The 19,211-nt window shown below is 38.9% G+C and overlaps 1 protein-coding gene across 3 annotated transcripts in view; it reads right to left on the bottom strand.

Moving 5' to 3' along the window:
* FHIT (fragile histidine triad diadenosine triphosphatase) overlaps positions 1 to 19,211 on the bottom strand; it is a 1,404,433-nt gene that overhangs the window by 1,334,031 nt on the left and 51,191 nt on the right. The gene's annotated exons all lie outside the window — the stretch shown is intronic.

Genomic DNA, 19,211 nt, shown 5'->3' with positions numbered 1-19,211 from the left:
ATTCCTTAAAGAAGATACAGTCCAATTCCCAAGGGAACAGAGGAATCCCTTCTTAATTTTCCTGGATAGATGGTCATCTGACTGTGTCCAAATACTTTCGGTGACAGTTTCTAGGCAGAGAAGTCAAGTGTCCTGAATTCATTCTGACACTGAGCTAAAGTCCTAGAATGCTGCCTTACCACCCCACCTCCCGAGCCCTAACCCCTCTCCACCCTGTGCTGACACTAGTTCTTTCTCTGCAATACAGAGTAAGCTTCCTGTGCTAGCCCTTACAGTATCTGCAGGAAGTTATTATAGTTTTCCTTAGTCAGAGGTCACAAACAAAAGCTGGCAAGGCAGGCAGGCAATGTAAATGAGTAGAGCAGGCCTAGGCAAGATAAAACAGGCAGTGCACGCCTTCACATGGCGACAAGGAGACCATGGGAGGGAGCACCACGGCCAGGGGGCTGAGAGAGGCAGCAACTATTCTTCCCCAAGGAAAACAATGCCATGGAGGAAAGAGGGCCCGATGTTGCCATATCTTCCCAGCATTTTAGAAACCAATACATTTATTTTAAATACCTCGACTTTTAAATATTGACAACTAAACTAATTTTTTTAGAACACTGCAGACCAAACAAAATATATATGCAGCTTGTGGCCTAGAGGCCACCAGTTTACAATGCATCCTGTCATCTCTCCGCCAGGTACCATGAGAACATCTCTTTTTGTTATATTCTGGTTGGATCTGCCAGAAAGAAAAACTAACAAACAAACAAATCTCTTTTCAAAAGAATCAGTTATATTTTGATTTGGTCTGACAAGTTACTTAAACAGCTAGATAATTTATTTGCCAGTAATTGTGCTTGCCTAAGGACTAAAACAACCACAGGTTGTGTGTGTGTGTGTGTGTGCGCGTGTGTATATTGTTGTTGTTCTTGTTCTAAAGACCTTCAGTATTTATTACTGTCTTTGGTAGCAGGAACTGCGAGGTATCTCCCATGGAATGCATTTCACAGTTGAATATATGTGTACATAGCCCATTATACTGCTGGGGTTTATTTGCAAAACATGGTTTTCATTTTCCAACAAGCTTTAGGTGGGAGAAAGTTTCATAGAGAAAAATACAAATTTCCTACCACTCTACCCTGTGAAAACCTAAAGAGACTATTAGGCTATAAAAAAGGAAATTGAGGGATAAATTTAACACTTAAAAGTGGCTCTTTTAGCAGGAGGTTTGGGCACCCAGCCAGGTTAAGAAGAAGTAGCTTTATACACACATCATAACAGCAGCCTAATCTCCAATCTTCACTATTCCTTGCTTAAGCCCAGGAACCACTGAGTCATCACAGCCAGTGTGTCCCTTCTAACTTGTCATCTGCTTGTTGTCACAATGCTCTCGACTCCAACTATAAAACTGTTTTATTTAAACAAACAGCAATGGAAAAAGGACCCTTGCGGTTGAATCCTGACCTGCACCACTTGAGCACCTATGTGGGGAACCCCATGCTACTTGCATAAAGTTGATGGAGGTGGGGGTGGGTCCCACTGCTAAAGGCTAGATGTAGATGAGTGGCTAAAGAAAACTGCAGCTGCTAGAGAAGGTACACCTTCCCCCAACGATTCATGGACTCAGTATTGCATCTCTTTATGCTTTCTACTCTGCTTTAAGTAACATAAAAACAGATTTGGAAACTCCAGATCTCAAGGTACATAGGAAATATACTTACATTGATTATGGCCTAACTCTAAAGTAAATACAACAACTAACAACTCCTACAGAGTCTCAAAATCAAGAACCACCATGATAAAACAATTAAATTGCAATTCTGAGGAAGAAGACATTTAATTATAGATATAATTTATGTAAGTAAATACAATCATTTTAAATTTCTAAACAAATAGATATATCTTTAAATATAAAGTATCAGGAAAGATTTTGAAACCCGTACAAATCCATGTACGTTGGTAAATGTGATCTATACAGAGTTTGCTCTGGGGGAGAAAACCTCAAGATTCTATCTATATAGCCCAATGTTGATTAACTTCCAAATGAAAATACCTCATTTGCATGTACTCTCTGTAGCAAGTAGAATTTTCACATGATATAGCCATGCCAAACTCTGGTTTCAGTTATTAAGACACTGGTATATCTTTCAATCTTTTCTACTTACTAATTTCAGGAGGTAATTTGCACACATTTCTTAGGCCATTCTAGTATTTTAAACATCTTGTAAATGTAGCTATATAAATTAAGTGAGCAATTAGGATGTCACCACGCAATTTTATGCACCTGCTTACAAAGGGATGCTTGAGAGGGTCACATTATCCAACGTGGCCTTTGTACCAGTCTTTGTAAAGCATTAGAGGTGGGAGTCAGGCAGCTGAGTCCCAGTCCTGATGGAAAGCACTGTATGATCTTGCAAAAACCACAAAAGCGCATCTTCCTATGTCTGCATCTCCTCATTTGTTAAATGAAGACTAGCAGACCTGGATCTTAATGGGCTGCTGTGAAAAAACCCACAAGAAAGAATGAGAAAACAATAAAGAACATGACAAAGGTAAGATTGCCTACTGTTATTGTGGGAGGAAGGTGAAAGAAAAACAAAGCACTAATGAGTAGTCTAATACAGAAAGCACATTTTAAAAAAGCAAACAAAATAATTAAAAGTAGTTCAAGCAACTTAAACATATATTCTCTCTTGGAAAAAAGTGTCGCATGGGTAAAATACATTCCTAAGCCAGCACAAACTCTCCCAAAGCTTCCCTCTGTCCATCTCTGCCACTCTCATCATCCTCCATCCAGATAGCAGCTTGACCCTTCCCATCAAAGTCATCAAACAGCTCTAGCAAAATCTTCCATTAAACTACGAACACATAATAGGTACTATCAACTCAGCTTGATCTTACAACACAGGTAACTAATTAATCTACATTCCCAAACTAATGTGTTTTTGACATCCCTTAAATTGCAAAGACAAAGCAGTAGCCAAGGTCTCTTTTCATCTTTGTATAAGCCAATTAGAGTTGACAAATACCAGTATCTCAGAGTGTTCAACAAAGTGACTGGCAGGCAATAAATGTTTAGATAAGTGACAGATGTATAGAATGAAAAGGTTGACCTAAGTTTTAGATTTCCTTAAATCTTGGGGCATCCATGGCCAAGGACTCAAACTCCTTCCTACCTGAATAGCTATCTCCAGAGTTTGAGCCATTGAGGTCCGTGGTGATAAAAACAAGAAGTGTGGCTGGACTCGTCAAATAACAGATCAGCAACTCATGCCCCACTGATGGTAGGTCAGTGCTGCAATCATCTTACTCCAAAGATAGCATAAAGATTTACACCAATGTCAAGGCTAGACATCACTCTGCTGCTAGGGAGCGTACTGTGTGAGTCATACAAAGAAATCAACGCCTCAGGAAATACAGCTTTCTGGAAAACATCAATACCTCTTCTTTTCATTAAAACATTTTTTAATGGGTCTTTCACTGAAACAAATTATTCTTAGAGGCCATGTATCCTGAAATGATTCTACTTTTAGAGAAACACCTTGAAAGCTTTATATTTTATGAAGCTTTTTTTGTCCAGTTCACTTAAGTCTGTAGTATCTACAGACTTGAAACTTGATTTCACAGCTTATTCCAACCAGAAGTCTTCATTAGCTTTCAAGATCTCATCCAACCAGTTATATTCTCACTAACTCAGCAACATATTCCAGTAGTCAGAGAAAGACTGACGTGATGCTGATGAAACTTAATCTTCAGGCCTCCTGCTGCACACACCCCAGGGGTGCTGGGAGTCACTGGGAGTCAGTGGTCTAGGTGGCAGGAGATACCAAGAAGCATATCTATATAAGCTTTTCTGGTAAAGGGATCATGACAGAAAGGGAACCAAATATCTCACTGAATCACTGAAACAAATACCTTTGCATCTAATTTTGTATTCATGATTTGTTATTCTTTTTCTTAAAGAAGACTCTACAAATCATACAAGCACCTGACCTGAATCTGCCCTAATCCAAAGGAAGGCGTGTAAAAGTACTTCTCTATTTTGTGCTCTCTGTTGTGCAAGTATTCAATCTATAAAGAAAATCTTGGTCTTTAAAAATAAAAAATAAAGGCGGGGGATAGAGAAAAGTGATTTTTAAATGTACATCTTTAAGACTGCTAATTTCATTATGCATTTTCCAATACCAAAATATAAAATAAAATGAAAATTGCAGAACTTTTGGCCCTTTGTCATTCCTCCCCAACAACCTAAAACATTCAGACTGATGGGACATCTGAGTTCTGAGAAGGACTACGTATTATTACTGCTTCCCACAATATCAGGCCTAACTGGATTTTTTTATGTTAGACTAGTGAACATAAAAAGCAAACATTTCTCACATGACTGATACGTTTGCCTTTAACAAAAAACAGCCCTGGCCCCAAATTATTAGGAAACAGATCAGCAGCCCCACTGGACTCTGAAGCAATGTAATTAGGTAGTCCAACACTACATTTTGTCAAAAAACTCTGACAACCTAATAACCAGACTGTCATCAGACAGACATTGAAAAATGATACTGTGTTTGTTCTAGCATTAAAATACTACAGCTTCCTGGGGCTTTTTGTCCTGCAAAAAAATTTTTTTAATCTGTGAGGGATGCATCCTATTGGTCTGGATGATGTTTAAATGGGCCTGTTCTGCTTGAGGGATGGAGTAAGGAGTTTTGTTTTTATTTAAAGTTTAAGAAAGAATTGTACAGAGGATCACCTGCTTGATTTGAATCATTAAAATCCTATGTGTTACAAGGAAAAGTGTAAAAGGGAATGCTTATAACAGTACTAACTGGTATTTAATAAGCATTTAGGTGTTGCCAGACACCATGTTCAGTTCTCTGTGTTACTGGACTCCTTCCAACAACCATCAGTGAGAGGTGCTGTTGTTATTCTCATTTGCAGAGGCTTATCAAGGCTAAGGAACCCACATCCCCCATGTTCTCAGCCACTGCAATGTACTGCTGAGAAGAGAGGGTTTAACTTGGCTTTGATAAGAGTTAGGAGGGATGGTGGGGGTGAGGGATGGTGGCAGTGAGAGATGTTCTTTTCAAGAAAATTATTGTATATTTGACCTCCCAAAAGAAAGTTATCCAGTGTGTAGTCTGACATGTAAGCCAATCCTATGTGTAATATGACACTGGAAGAGAAAATGTTACAGATTCTCCACAAAGATAAGCAGTTAAATACAAAAAGATAGAAATATGAAGATATAGCCTTAGGTTTCAAAATACTATAGCTTCTATTTAATTAGTCAATTATGAGAAGTTATCCAATAACCTGTACAAGAATAAACCTTAGGGAGTACATTTCTAAGATGACCTTTGGAACCTTAATATTCAAAAGTCTTACAGTTTTATCTATTAGGATACAAATGAGTTATTCCATGTAAATCAATGTCAAATTTTACCAAGCAAACTGTGTGACTGACCTAGTCAGTAAAAATTAAATGACACCAATTTTTTTCCAGTATGTATGAAAATACTCTGGACAACTTAAATGCCCAGTCCACCAACCCAGCATTACAATTCTGTGGCACTTTAAATTTTCCAAAGTATTTTCATTTCCATCCTATGGTTTCGTTTGACACCCATGAGCATTTCTTAAGCGTGAAAAGAAAAAAAAAGAAAGAAAACTATTCCAAATTTATAAACATAATGTTACGCAAAACATGCCATACACAAAAAAGTCCATACTGTATGATTCCATTTCTATAAAATTCAAAGCCATGGCAAAACCAATTTGTGATGTCAGAGTCAAGATAGTGGTGGCCCGGTTGGGAGCAGGGTACTAACTGGAAGATGGCATGTGAAGGTCATGTTCTGTGTCTTATTCTGAATGCTAGTTCCTTGAATGTGATCACTTTGTGAAAATTCATGAAAATATACACTTTGGATTTACAAGTGTACATATCTTGTATGATGTACTTTTGTAAAAAGTTGACATGAAACAATAATTCTCTTCCTTCAGCAGCTTGTCAGGTAGACCAAAAGAACATATACACAGCAGGCAAGAGGGTGGGCAGTCTGAAAACACAAAGAAGTTTGACTTTGCAAACTACTGAGCTGCTGCCAGTGTCCCCAGAATCTCTTAGCATTCCCTTCCCTCCAAGCATCAAACAAGTCCTACAGCAATCCACTGTATTAATTCCTGTAATGAAAGTGCAAGGAGGCCTGTAGTCAATTACAACTATGCCCTACAAAATCCAGAAAATGTTTGCCAGGACTTAGGCCTCTGACAGCTCAGTGGGCAATTTAGAGCAAGGAAGTGAACTTCAACAGTAACAGCTCATTAACAATTGCATTTAAATGTAAACACTTGATACATTTTTAGAAACACCAGGGCTGATTAGGTTCACTGTACTTTACTGGAAGTCAGAAGACAATATGTTAAACAGATTTTTCATTTTTTCTCTCTCAACAGTCAATTCATTAAATAGTAGGTTAAAACTAGATTTGTTTTCTTTTTCCATAAATATGACATGTGAAGACAATGGGAGTCCTACTTCCATTTCTCTTAGTAAATCAGATTCCAATTTTTAGGGAACACAGTTTTGAACTCTGTTTTGCATGTCTTCCAAGACTAAATACCAAGGTTATGCTTACCTAGCTGTCTAGATAAAACTGATTCTACTCCAAGAAGTAGCAGTTGATTTGGTCACAAAAAGTATCAAGCAATCTATTAATTGATTAAATTGCCCTGTTTTTACTTAAAGCTAGAGCAAAAGAACTATGGAACAGAGACCTTATCAATGATGTTAACAGCTGTATGTCCAGCAGTGTTACAGAAAGAGCATTGGAATTGATTACTGAATGATTCACTTCACCCAGCTTGATGCCAAATGAGGGATAGTTAATCAAAGTTACTGTTTTAGGCCTGAGTTTCTTTAAGTTATCAATGTATTATTTTTACAAGATATATGCATTTCAAGTAAGTTTATTTCCACAATTTTTTCAGTAGTTTGCATTATTTTCCCTTGTTCATACCAAATATAAGAAAAGTGAACAATATTAAGTTAAAGTGATATTCTTAGCTGTACAAAACACCCTTTGGTGACACAGCAGCCTAAATTAGCTGAAAGAAATTAATTGTTCTTTGCCAAAAGAAAGGAGAATTTGGCCCCCAAATTAGACAAAACTCTAAATAATGACCAAGAATAGCAATAATAATAACTCTATTTCCCTTTCCTTTTTTTTTTTTTTTTGTCTCTTGCTTATTAACTCTCTATCTTTAACAAATAAATAAACAAATACATACTGTGGAAGTGCCAATGTTTGTCTCTACAAAAAAATAGAAAATTACTTTGGGTAGTAATAACCTCTCCTCTACATTAAAAAAAGATGTTAAAACAGACCTTCAGGAATGAGCAATCTTTCTGACACTTCCAGGAAGCACCCAACCAATTAAATACATTGTGTGACTGGAAAAAATCATCCAGAATCACAGGGCAGAAAGAAGCCCAAATGTTACCTGACCAGTCATGTGCACATTATCAGCAAGTTCCATTTAATTCCACCGTCTTTTTCATTTTTTTAATTGAAGTATAGTTGATTTACAATGTTCTATTAGTTTCAGGTGTACAGCAAAATGATTCAGATATTATATACATTCTTTTTCAGAATCTTTTCCGTTATAGGTTATTAGAAGATACTGACTATTGTTCCCTGTGCTTTACAGTAGGTCCTTGTTGTTTATCTATTATACATACAGTAGTGTGGATCTGCTAATCCCAAACCTGTAATTTATCCCTCCCCCTGCCTTTCCCCTTTGGTAACCATAAATTTGTTTTCTACGTCTGAGTCTATGTCTGTTTTGTAAATAAGTTCATTTGTATCATTTTTTTAGATTCCACATATAAGTGATATCATATAGTATTTGTCTTTCTCTGACTTACTTCAGTTATTAATATGGTAATCTCTAGGTCCATCCATGTTGTTGCAAATGGCATTATTTCATTCTTTTTAATTGTTGAGTAATATTCCTTTATATGTATCACATCTTCTTCATCCATTTATCCGTCAATGGACATCTGGGTTGCTTCCATGTCTTGGCTGTTGTAAATCGTGCTGCTTGTGAACACGGAGGTGCATGTATCTTTTTGAATTAGAGTTTGGTCTTTTCTGGATATATACCCAGGAGTGGAATTGCTGGATCATATGGCAACTCTATTTTTAGTTTTCTAAGGAACTTCCACACTGTTCTCCATAGCAGTTGCAGCAATTTACTTTCCCACCAACAGCATAGAAGGGTTCCCATTTCTCCACACCCTCTCTTGCATTTACTGTTTGTAAACTTTTGATGATAATTCCATCATCTCAGGCTGCTCTTATTCCCAAGTTCCCTCTCTCAGCTCTGCCTGAAGACAGACCCACTCAAACATCAAAAAATCCTACCAAGTAGTCTAATGCTAGCAAGCCCCTGAATCTTGCCACATCAGGTCCACTACAAATTACAGTCACTTGTTCTCTCTCCTCACCTAATTGTTATTTCAAAGAAAATCTCTGTTTGGACAATTTTTCCTGTCTTTCAGAAAATCAGTTCAGGAATAGACTCAGGTGCTACTTTGGGTATAAATATTCTACTTATTCTATTATATTTCTGTTCTATAATTTTACGGTTAGATGGTTGCTACTATTCATTCTGCTGCTTCAGATACCATGTCTATTCTACATACTCAAACCAGCTTAGTCCGGGCTCACATGAGTATTTAATGAAGAAGAACCCTGTGGCTACAAGCCTCACAGTTAACACCAAATTGAATGCTACAGAGGAGGAATCACCTTCTCTAAAATGTAACCATTAACTAAAAGAGAAAAGCCTGGAGTGACACGAGTCATCTGTAACTCAGGTGAATTACAATCCTATAGCATGAAGCAGATGACCACCTATGAAGTAAGACTTCAGGAGTGCTCTCTCCACCCTGGTCAATGAAACTCTTTTTCCTATGAGACAAAACTCGGTATTCCACAGTTAAAGTCTGAAATGCAAATACACCCAGGTAAATTATTCTAAAACTTCAGTCATTCACATACTCCTTTCATGATTCTTAAACTATCTGTGAACCAATATTCTACCGTTAATACAATAGTTTTCTTTTAATCAACACAATTTTGCCAAGCTAAATTAATTTTCGGAAAGGCAGTTATATGTCACCACTGTAAATATCCAGTATCACTTGCATATAGCCGATATCACTTGCCATAAATAGAAGGAAACCTAAAAAAATTAATGTGACTAACCAAAAATGTGTCCACCCATGTACTATGTAAAAATCATCTCATGTACCACAAGAAATGTTGTAATAAATTGGTTTAAATTCAAACTAAAGAGTAAATGAGTGATATCAGTGTTCTCAACACCCCGCTCTTTTGTCCTGTGACTAAAGGAGGAGGGACCACCAAAAAGAGGCAGGACAGGCACTGAGAACCTGAAGGAACATGCGTGAAGGCTGGGTGCCTGGGGAAGGGTGAGGTGTATGTCACAAGCTATGAGAAGCAAAGGGACAAAGAAGCAGGCTGTTGTCCACCCCATAATCATTTCTGGGGTTGTCCCTGCATGTATCATAAAGGAAGTCCGCTATACTGTTTGATATGAAGGTCCTTCCTCCACTTCTATGCACCATCTCTTTCAGACTTACACATCTGAGCTCACAAATTACCCATCACAAAGAAATCACTTGCTGTTAACAGGTCTCTTCATTGTGGCTGACAGTGCAGAACAAATGCCAGTCCCTATGCTGAAACCAAATTTCTGCAATACTAACAGGGGTTCCCAATAGGAGAGGACACATTACCTAAAGGTCACCCCAATAACTCCTGGAGCAAGCTCCTGAATTCTGCTGCTTCTTGCCACATTCACCACAAAGGGTTATATATTCTAGCTCTCCCTGGATATCCTCCTCTCCAATCAAATTCTCAATCCTCTGGTCATTTTCCCATTGCTTTTAACACCTAGCTCTCATTAAAACAGGTGCCCAACTTATAGAAAAATGAAGGGCATGAACCTGAATCAACCATAAATGAATGAATGAACAAATGTGTGACGACAGGTCAACTTTGCAGAAAGGAACACCTGCATGCCTAAGGCATGTCACCAAATTATCTCAACCCTGTCCAGAGTTACCAAGGAAAAGAGCACAAATCCCATCAGCATCCCTTTTCAGAGAAAGGACAAGTTCTCCTTCCCTTGCCCTAAATGGGCAAAGATCTGCTGTACTCTCTCTTTTAAAGTGCCTCCTTTTTACAAGCTGTACAATCTTGGTCAAGTTACTTAACTTCTCTGTTCCCTTATCTATTAAATTCTGAAGAATAATATCCGCCCCATGAATTACAGTAAAGATTAAATGAGAGAATTCAAGAAAAGTGACTACCACATTGCCTGGAGTATATCATAAGCTTAACTATGCTGGCTACATTTTCGGACCAGATCACAATACCATGATAAATATCAATGGCATAATGGTTCCATGTTGTTACAATGTAATAATACCCACATGCTTTCATTCACTGTCCTGGTATCTCCCCTGTTTGCCAGTATCAGAGTTTTTAACGTTCACGGGGAGAATGGAGCGGGGTAGCGGACCTATCAGCATGAAGGGGCACAGGATTACGTGTCAAAAGTCATTCAGAATGCATTTTAGAAAATGTATCCTGGGTTGATGATGACCATAGTTCATTCCCATTTTGAAGCCCCTAGCATTTTTCAACTCTTCCTCGCTCTGAATCTCCTACTCTTCTAATACTCACAGAGTTTCCCTCATTTCAAATCTGAGGCATGAGTACCTGCAGCCTCAGGAGGGGAAGGTTAGGATCCAATGCCTGTAATATTTTTCAGACAGAAAAACTCTCCCAATGCCTCTATCCAGGAGATGGTAAACTACTCTGACATTTCAGCTGTTGCCCCACCAAGCAGATTCACACACCTCTCAGCTAACACCCTCATTGGGTAGGCATCGAATCATGTTTACAGTTATTCATTATGACTGGCTATACACAGATAGTGCCTTTGGTGTCAAACCGAATGGCCCTGTAGACCCCTAGTCCAAGACAGCTGGGAGATACAGACACACATGAAATAAGACATGGGCGGGAGAATCACATTCACTTTCTGGAGATGGAGAGAGACTAAAGCCAACCTGCTAGAGCCCTCCAGAGCTCCAGGGCGGGGAGACCCACAGCTAGCAGAGTGGGATCAAAAATGTGAGGTGCTTCGGGGTCAGAAAGCTTGCCAGAACAGCTTCTGTGGGTGTCTGCAAATAAGTATGCCAGCTAGGACAAACATGAACTGTTTTGCAGGGCAATCATCTTGAACCAGAAGGAGCAGTATGCATTCTAAGTGCCAGGGCACATTCTTGAACCTCTGAGCTCATACACACCTATAGTGACTCCATGCACTTCTCTGTGGAAGAATCTCTCCAAGAACACAAAGGAGAGAAGTGCCCTTCACCGTCCGTGATCATCTGAATTGAGAGTCATGGGGGGAGGGGGCGGTACTGGGAGGGAGGTGGCAAATAATGACCTGAAGAGATAACCTGCAGTCCTCAGAATTCACTATAGAGAACTTTCTGTGTTTAAACAAGGGAAACTTGCATTTCCTCAAAAGGCATTTAGACACAGTCACATAACTGGGAGTGAATCTAAGAACTCTAGAAAGAGCAGGACATTTCCCCACTGACACAGTGGTACCGAAAAATCAACCTTTGGCTCTAAGGGAAATGAAAAAACACAACTGGTGATTTCTAGCATGGCATCCAATCTTCATTTTTGTGATCCCTCAATTCTCAGTTCAAGTATAAACAGACCTTTTTTTCCCTGAAGTAAGAAAAGGATTAAGTAGACAGGACGCTTTCCGAGTTCTGTGTAGCATATGTTCATAAGCTATCCTTTTGTAGCATTTAAGGATTCATTCTGGAGTAGGGTTAAGCTGGAGCAAAGTAATTTGGCATGCTTGCATTTGCTTTATCAGGAGAAGCAAATGCAGTCTGCTGGGGCCATCCTGACCTGAGTGGCAAAGAAGCTTCCTGGAACCCTGAGGGGGATGCTGATTATTTTCCTTACAGGGATGCTCAAGCTGAGCCACCTTCCTTGCAAAACAGTAAATGAGCTTCATGAAAATTATCCTCAAGAAAGTGGTGGCCCAGGGGACAGGAGTGACCATTATCACACAAACTTAATTTCTGACCAACTTCAACAATCACCCTGCAGTATCCGCCCTGCTACACAACCAGGGTCAGCATTCCAATCCATCCCAGCCTAAAGGCCACATTCAGCAACAGATGTGCTTTCCAAATTTGTACATCCACTTCTGTATGCTATATCCACATGAGGGAAGACAGCGCAGTCCTTAATGATGATGTGTTAGAAGACTTTTTAATGTTCACAATACAACATTAAGTGGAAAAAGCAGTATGCACAATTTTTCTAAAGACATACTTACATGGAGAACTGACTAGAAAGAAATACCTCCAAATGCCACAGGTGGTCATCTCCAGGCAGAAGGGTTATGAGTAATTTCTATTTTCTTCTCTTTTGCTAATCCATTTCCCAAATATTCTAAAATGTAAATGTATTACCTTTGAAATACAAATAAAGTGATTATAAAGTGATTTAAATATATTCCAATAAAGAGCTTAAAAAAAAGTAATTTAAAGATATATTGGGTCAGTGGGAGTAACGTCACCAAGATGGCTACATAGGCTGTTCCTGACTTTGCCCCCCTTTACAAGAAGAGCAACTACCGACTATTCAAGACACCACTGAGACAATCCTAGACAACGAGGGTGAAGCTAACCCCTGTGTACCACAGAGACCAACAGAGACCGCATTAGAAGGTAAGGGGGATGAATTGGGAGATTGGGATTGCCATGCATACATTACAAATAAGAAAAAAAATATCAAATTGTACACTTTAAATATATGCAGTTGTGGGGGGAGTCGAGGGAGGGAGGGAATACGGGGATATGTGTATAAAAACAGATGATTGAACTTGGTGTACCCCCCAAAAAAAATAATAAATAAATTTTAAAAAAATAAAAAAAATTTTAAAATAAATAAATAAATATATGCAGTTGATTGTATAACAATTGTATCTCAATAAAAGTTCTTGGGGGAAAAAAAAAGAAGAAGGTAAGGGAAGTGGCCCACATTGCCCCTCCCCAGGCCAGCATAGCACCACATGGAGAGGTCCCCTCTGAGTCTCCAGTTCCTCCAGTGGGCAGGAGAACGCAGTGGATACAACCAGCACCCCTAGTATTGTGTGTCACTTTACAGAAGCCCCTACTTTAATCTTACACCACGGAGACTGCAGGGGAATCTTCAGGGCTCAACCACTGGGAAACTGACTGCGATGGAGATGGGGGAGGGGCTTATAACAACCAGCACAGGGATCTTGGCAGACTAAGTTCATACCTGCAGTGCCCAAGTAGTAATCCCAGATGCTCTGCCCATGTGCAGAACCAAGCAGAGGACACACTCTGACCAGGGAACCCCATAGAGTGCAGATCTGCCTGACCCTCAAAGGAGGAATTTTGCCAGCCCTAAAGTCCAGTTTGCCCACACCCAGACAAGGAGCTGAATCACAGCCCCACTCGCTGGGAGAGCATCTTCTGGTCCCATTTGACCAGAAGGGCTGGAGAAAACTCCTGGAAGCTGAGCGGCCCAGCTGCGCTCAAGCCAAGAGGCAGGCAAGCAGAGCTGACTGTCCCCAGAGTAAAGCTAGTACCAGGTATGCAGCATCACATGCTATGCACAAGCAGGAGAATTAACACACAGCCATGGCTGAAGGTAGCTCACTGCCCCTCCACGTCAAAGAGCTGGTTTGAAAAACTGAGAGGAGCCTGAAGTGATCCCCTCCCCGTCCAAACCAGGCAAGGGATCTTGCCCACTGTAGAGCAAGTTATTCTGTAACATCTGACCAGAAGGGCAGGAGATAACTCTTGGAAGATATGTGCCTCAGCAGCACTTGAGTCAAGAGGTAGGTAAAGCCAATAGTTTGCAGAGCAAAGCCAGTGACCCTGTTCAGTCAGGCAACTTGGGGTGCAGGTTGGCTTCGGTTAAGATAACAAAGATCTCTAGCAGCTTTAGAGCTGCTTCTCCCACTGCACTCAGGCAGGAAATCGAATTCATAGCCCCACTCATTGCTGAATATAGCCTTCAGCCTGTTCAACCAGGTAATCTACCCAGAACACGTGAGAAGATGCATAGCCCATTCAGTAGCCCTATGCATACTGGTGCCTACACAGAGAGCACAGCCCATGGCACTCCCCATCTGCAGAGCAAAACTTGTGGCTTCTCCAGGGATACAGTTCACACTGAAGACTGATTCAGGTTCCCAAACAGTGAGCTGTACAGGCCCAGGGTTCTGTCCTGCTACCCTGCCAGGGCAAGGAAGCTAATTCACAGCCCCATTTACTACTGAATATCAGTCCCAACCAATTAATAAGCCTGACCAGTAAATCCAGACAACAGTGGAGACAATCCAATAGCCTCACTTGGGTAAGGAACCAAGCCAGCAGTCCTACCCAACTGTTCCCAGCCGGTTATTCTCAGCCCATCCCCATCCCTATTCTAAGAGCTCAAACAGTTGCCTTGTCCAAAAATAGACCATAATAGCAGGTCCCACCTGCCCAAGGACATCACTAGCAGACACACCCAGAAATCCAAACTGACCTGACTGGTGAAAAACTCTCTGTGCCAAAGTAAAACTGTAAAGTCCAGAAGAGGAGCCCTATTACTCAAATCAGCAGACACCAATGTAAAGAATTAAGGATCACGAAAAAGCAAGTAAATATGAGTTGGAAAGGAAACTAATAAAGCTCCAATAACTGATTCTAGAGAAATGGAGATATACAAACTGTCAAAGAATTCAGAATAATTCTCTTAAGGATATTTAGTGAACTACAAGAAAACACAGACAACTAAATGAAATTACAAAAGCAATGCATGAACAAAACAAAAAATTCAACCATTAAAAATAAATAAATAAATAAATAAATAAACCTGAAATCCTAAAGTTGGAAAATATAAATAACTGAACTGAAGAAATCAATAGAGTTTCAAAAGTAGACTTGACCATGCAGAAGAATCAGTGACCTGGAAGACAGGACATTGGAAATTACCCAGTCAGAGGTGAAAAAGCAAAAAGAATAAAAAACAATGAAGGAAGCCTACAGAAATTATGGGACACAATGAAAAAAAATAATATTCACAGTATTCCAGAAAGAGAAGAGAAAGAGAAAGGGACGCAAAGAATATTTAACTCAATAATGGCTGAAAACTTCCTAAACCCGAGGAGAGAAACAGACATCCAGATCCATGAGGCCCAAAGGATTTCAAATAAGTTGAACCCAAATAGGGCTACACCAAGACACATTACAATCAAATTATGAAAAGTCAAAGACAAAGGAAAAAATTTAAGAATGGCAAGATAAAAGAGAGAAGTTACATACAAAGGAGCTCCCAAAAGACTACGGGCAGATTTATCAACAGAAATTTTTAGGCCAGGAAAAAAATGGGATCACAAAATCAAAATATTGAAAGAAAATAACTGTCAACCAAGAATTCTATACCCAGTAATGCTGTCCTTCAGAAACAAGGGAGAGATAAAGAATTTTCCTAACAAGCAAAAGCTGAGGGAATTCATTACCACAGTACCTGCCTTACAAGAAATATTAAAGGGAGTTCCTTCAGTGGAAGTAAAAGAACACTAATTAACATCATAAAAACAAGAAAGGTAGTATGAATCTCACTGGTAATGACAAATATACAGTCATAGTTAGATTCTGCAATATGGTAATAGTGCATAATTCACTTAAAACCCTAATTTAAAAGTTTTTTTTTAAGCAGTAAAAATAACCACAAGCACAATCATCTGTTATTAGTTATACAATATATAAAATGTGGAGTTTATGAATTCTACTAAAGTTAAGTTATCAGTTTAAAATAGGGTGTTATAAGTTTAAGATATTTTATGTAAGCATCATAGTAGCTACAAGGGAAAATCCTGTAGTAATTACACAAAGGAACACAACAAAGAAGTTAAAACACACTGATACCAAAAGACATCAAATGATAAAAAGACATCAGGATAAGAAACAAGGAAAAATGAATCTACAAAACAACTGAAAAACAATGAACAAAATGGCAATAGTAAGTCCTTACCTATCAATAATTACTTTAAACACAAATGAATTAAACCAGCCAATTAAAAGACAGAATGGCTGAATGGATAAAAAACAAGATCCAACAATATGCTGCCTTCAAAAGACTCACTTTAGCCTTAAAATCATACATAGACTAAGAGTGAAAAAACATTTCAAGCAAACGGTAACCCTAAAAAAAAGCAGAAACAGTTATGCAGCCGTCTCTCAGTATCCACAGGGAATTGATTCCAAGGACCCCCAAGGATACCAAAATCCATAGACACTCAAGTCCCTTATATAAAATGGCATAGTATTTGCATATTACCTACACACATCATCTCATATTCTTTAAATCATCTATAGGTTACTTAAAATACCTAATACAATGAAAATGCTTTGTAAACAACTGTAAACACAATGTGAATGCTACGGAAATAGTTGCTGCCACACAGCAAATTTCTTCCTGATTTCAAGCTATACTATACAGCTGTAGTCATCAAAACAGTTTGGTATTGGCATAAAAACAGACAAATAGACCAATGGAGCAGAACTGAGAGCCCAGAAATAAGCCCAAGTGTGTATGGAAAGCTAATATTTGACAAGGGAGCCAAGAAAACTCAATGGAAAAAAGAAAGTCTCTTCAACAAATGGCATCAGGATAATTGGATATTCACATGTAAAAGAATGAAACTGGACCCATATCTCATACCACCAACAAAAATTAACTCAAAATGGATTAAAGACTTAAATGTAAAACCTGAAACCATGAAACTGCTAGAAGAAAACATAGGAACAAAGCTCCTTGACATGGGTTGTATAAATGATTTTTTTAGATATGAAACCTAAAGCATAAGCAATAAATTAAAAAATAAACAAGTGGGAATATATGAAACAAAAAACCTTTTGCACAGCAAAAGAAACCATCAACAAAGTGAAAAGATAACCTATCGAATGGGAAAAAATATTTGCAAAGCATATATCTGATAAGGTTTAATATCCAAAATATATAAAGAACTCACATAATTCAGTAGCAAAAAGTCAAATAACCCAATTTAAAAATGGGCAAAGGACCTGAACAGACATTTCCCCAAGGAAGATATACAAAAGGTCAACAGTACATGAAAAGATGCTCAACATTACCATCATTAGGGAAATGCAAATTGAAACCATGAGACATCACCTCACGCCTGTTAGAATGGCCATTATCAAAGAGAAGAGCGATAACAAATGCTGACATGGATGTAGGAAAAAAGGGTACACTTACGTACTATTGGTAGTATTATAAATTGGTATAGCCATTACAGATAACAGTATGGAAGAGCCAGAAAGAAAGAAAAAGAAAGAAAGAAAGAAAGAAAGAAAGAAAGAAAGAAAGGAAGGAAGGAAGGAAGGAAGGAAGGAAGGAAGGAAGGAAGGAAGGAAGGAAGGGAGAAAGAAAGGAAGAAAGAAAGGAAGGAAGGAAGAAAAAGCTACCATATGATGCAGGAATTCCAATTCTGGGAATATATCCAAAGGAAACAAAAACACTAACGTGAAAAGCTATCTGCACCCCCATTTTTATAGCAGCATTATTTACAATACCCAAGAAATGGTAACAACCTAAGTGCCCATCCATGTATGTGTGTGTGTGTGTGCGTGCGTGTGTATATAATGAAATATTATTCAGCCATAAAAACGAGGAAATTCTACCATTTGTGACACCATGGATGGACCTTGAGGCATTATGCTAATGAAATAAGTCAGAGAGAGAAAGACAAATGCTGCATGATTTCACTTATATGTGGGATCTTAAAAAACAAAATAAAACTCATAGAGAGGGCTTCCTAGGTGGCACAGTGGTTAAGAATCCGCTTGCCAATGCAGGGGACACGGGTTCAATCCCTGCTCCAGGAAGATCCCACATGCCGCAGAGCAACTAAGCCCATGTGCCACAACTACTGAGCCTGAGCTTTAGAGCCCGTGAGCCACAACTATCGAGCCCATGTGCTGCAACTACCGAAGCCCACGCACCTAGAGCCCATGCTCTGCAACAAGAGAAGCCATGGCAATGAGGAGCCTGTGCACCACAACGAAGAGTAGCCCCCGCTCACCGCAACTAAAGAAAGCCCGTGCACAGCAACAAAGACCCGACACAGCCAATTAAAAAAAAAAAAAAAAAAAAAAGTCTTATTCAAAAAAATAAAAAAAGTCATAGAAAAAGAGATTAGACTTGTGATTGTCAGATATGGGGCGGGGGGGGGGGAGGGCTTACAGGAAGGTGGCCAAAATGTTCAAACTTGCAATTATAAATTAGTACTAGAGATGTAATGTACAACACGATAACTACAGCTAACACTACTATACAATATATAGGAAAATTAAGAGAGTAAATCTTAAAAGTTCTCATCATAAAGAGAATTTTTTCCTTTTTTCCTTTTTTCTTTTTATGTATCTATATGAGAAGATGAGTGTTAGTGGCACCTACTGTGTTAATCATTTCAAGATATATATAAATCAAACCATCATGTTGTATGCCTTAAACTTATCAGTGATGTCAATTATTTCTCAATAGGGGAAAAAATATAGACTGGCATTTCAAAAAGTGTTTTTCATCCACAAAACAAAGAAGCATTCCCATTAAAATAATATAATTGACCTGCACCTTTGAGAAAGAACTACCATATATCTCAGGTTCAACTTTGTTGTTATCGCCACTGCTAAGTACTTAAGTGTGTACTGTATACAGTAGCCTGCTGTAGGCATCAGTTATTACCTGAGTTATTTAGTCGACTACTAAGTTATTTACATCACCAAGACTCTACCAGTGTTATTAAAGTTGGAAAACCTAAAAAGCAGCATTAAGGGAACTTTCCTGGTGGTCCAGTGGCTAAGACTCCACGCTCCCAACGCAGAGGTCCCAGGTTCGATCCCTGGTCAGGGAACTAGATTCCACATGCTGCAACTAAGAGTTAGCTTGCATGCTGCAGCTGAAAAAAATCCCTCATGCTGCAACTAAAAGATCCCTCATGCCTCAACTGACAATCCGCATGCCACAACTGAAGATCCTGCATTC

This window comes from Hippopotamus amphibius, chromosome 13 (assembly GCF_030028045.1).
Source record: "Hippopotamus amphibius kiboko isolate mHipAmp2 chromosome 13, mHipAmp2.hap2, whole genome shotgun sequence".
In the NCBI taxonomy this organism is placed as follows: domain Eukaryota; kingdom Metazoa; phylum Chordata; class Mammalia; order Artiodactyla; family Hippopotamidae; genus Hippopotamus; species Hippopotamus amphibius.
The sequence above is the reverse complement of the archived record's forward strand: the minus strand, read 5'-3'. Positions and strand labels throughout refer to the sequence as shown.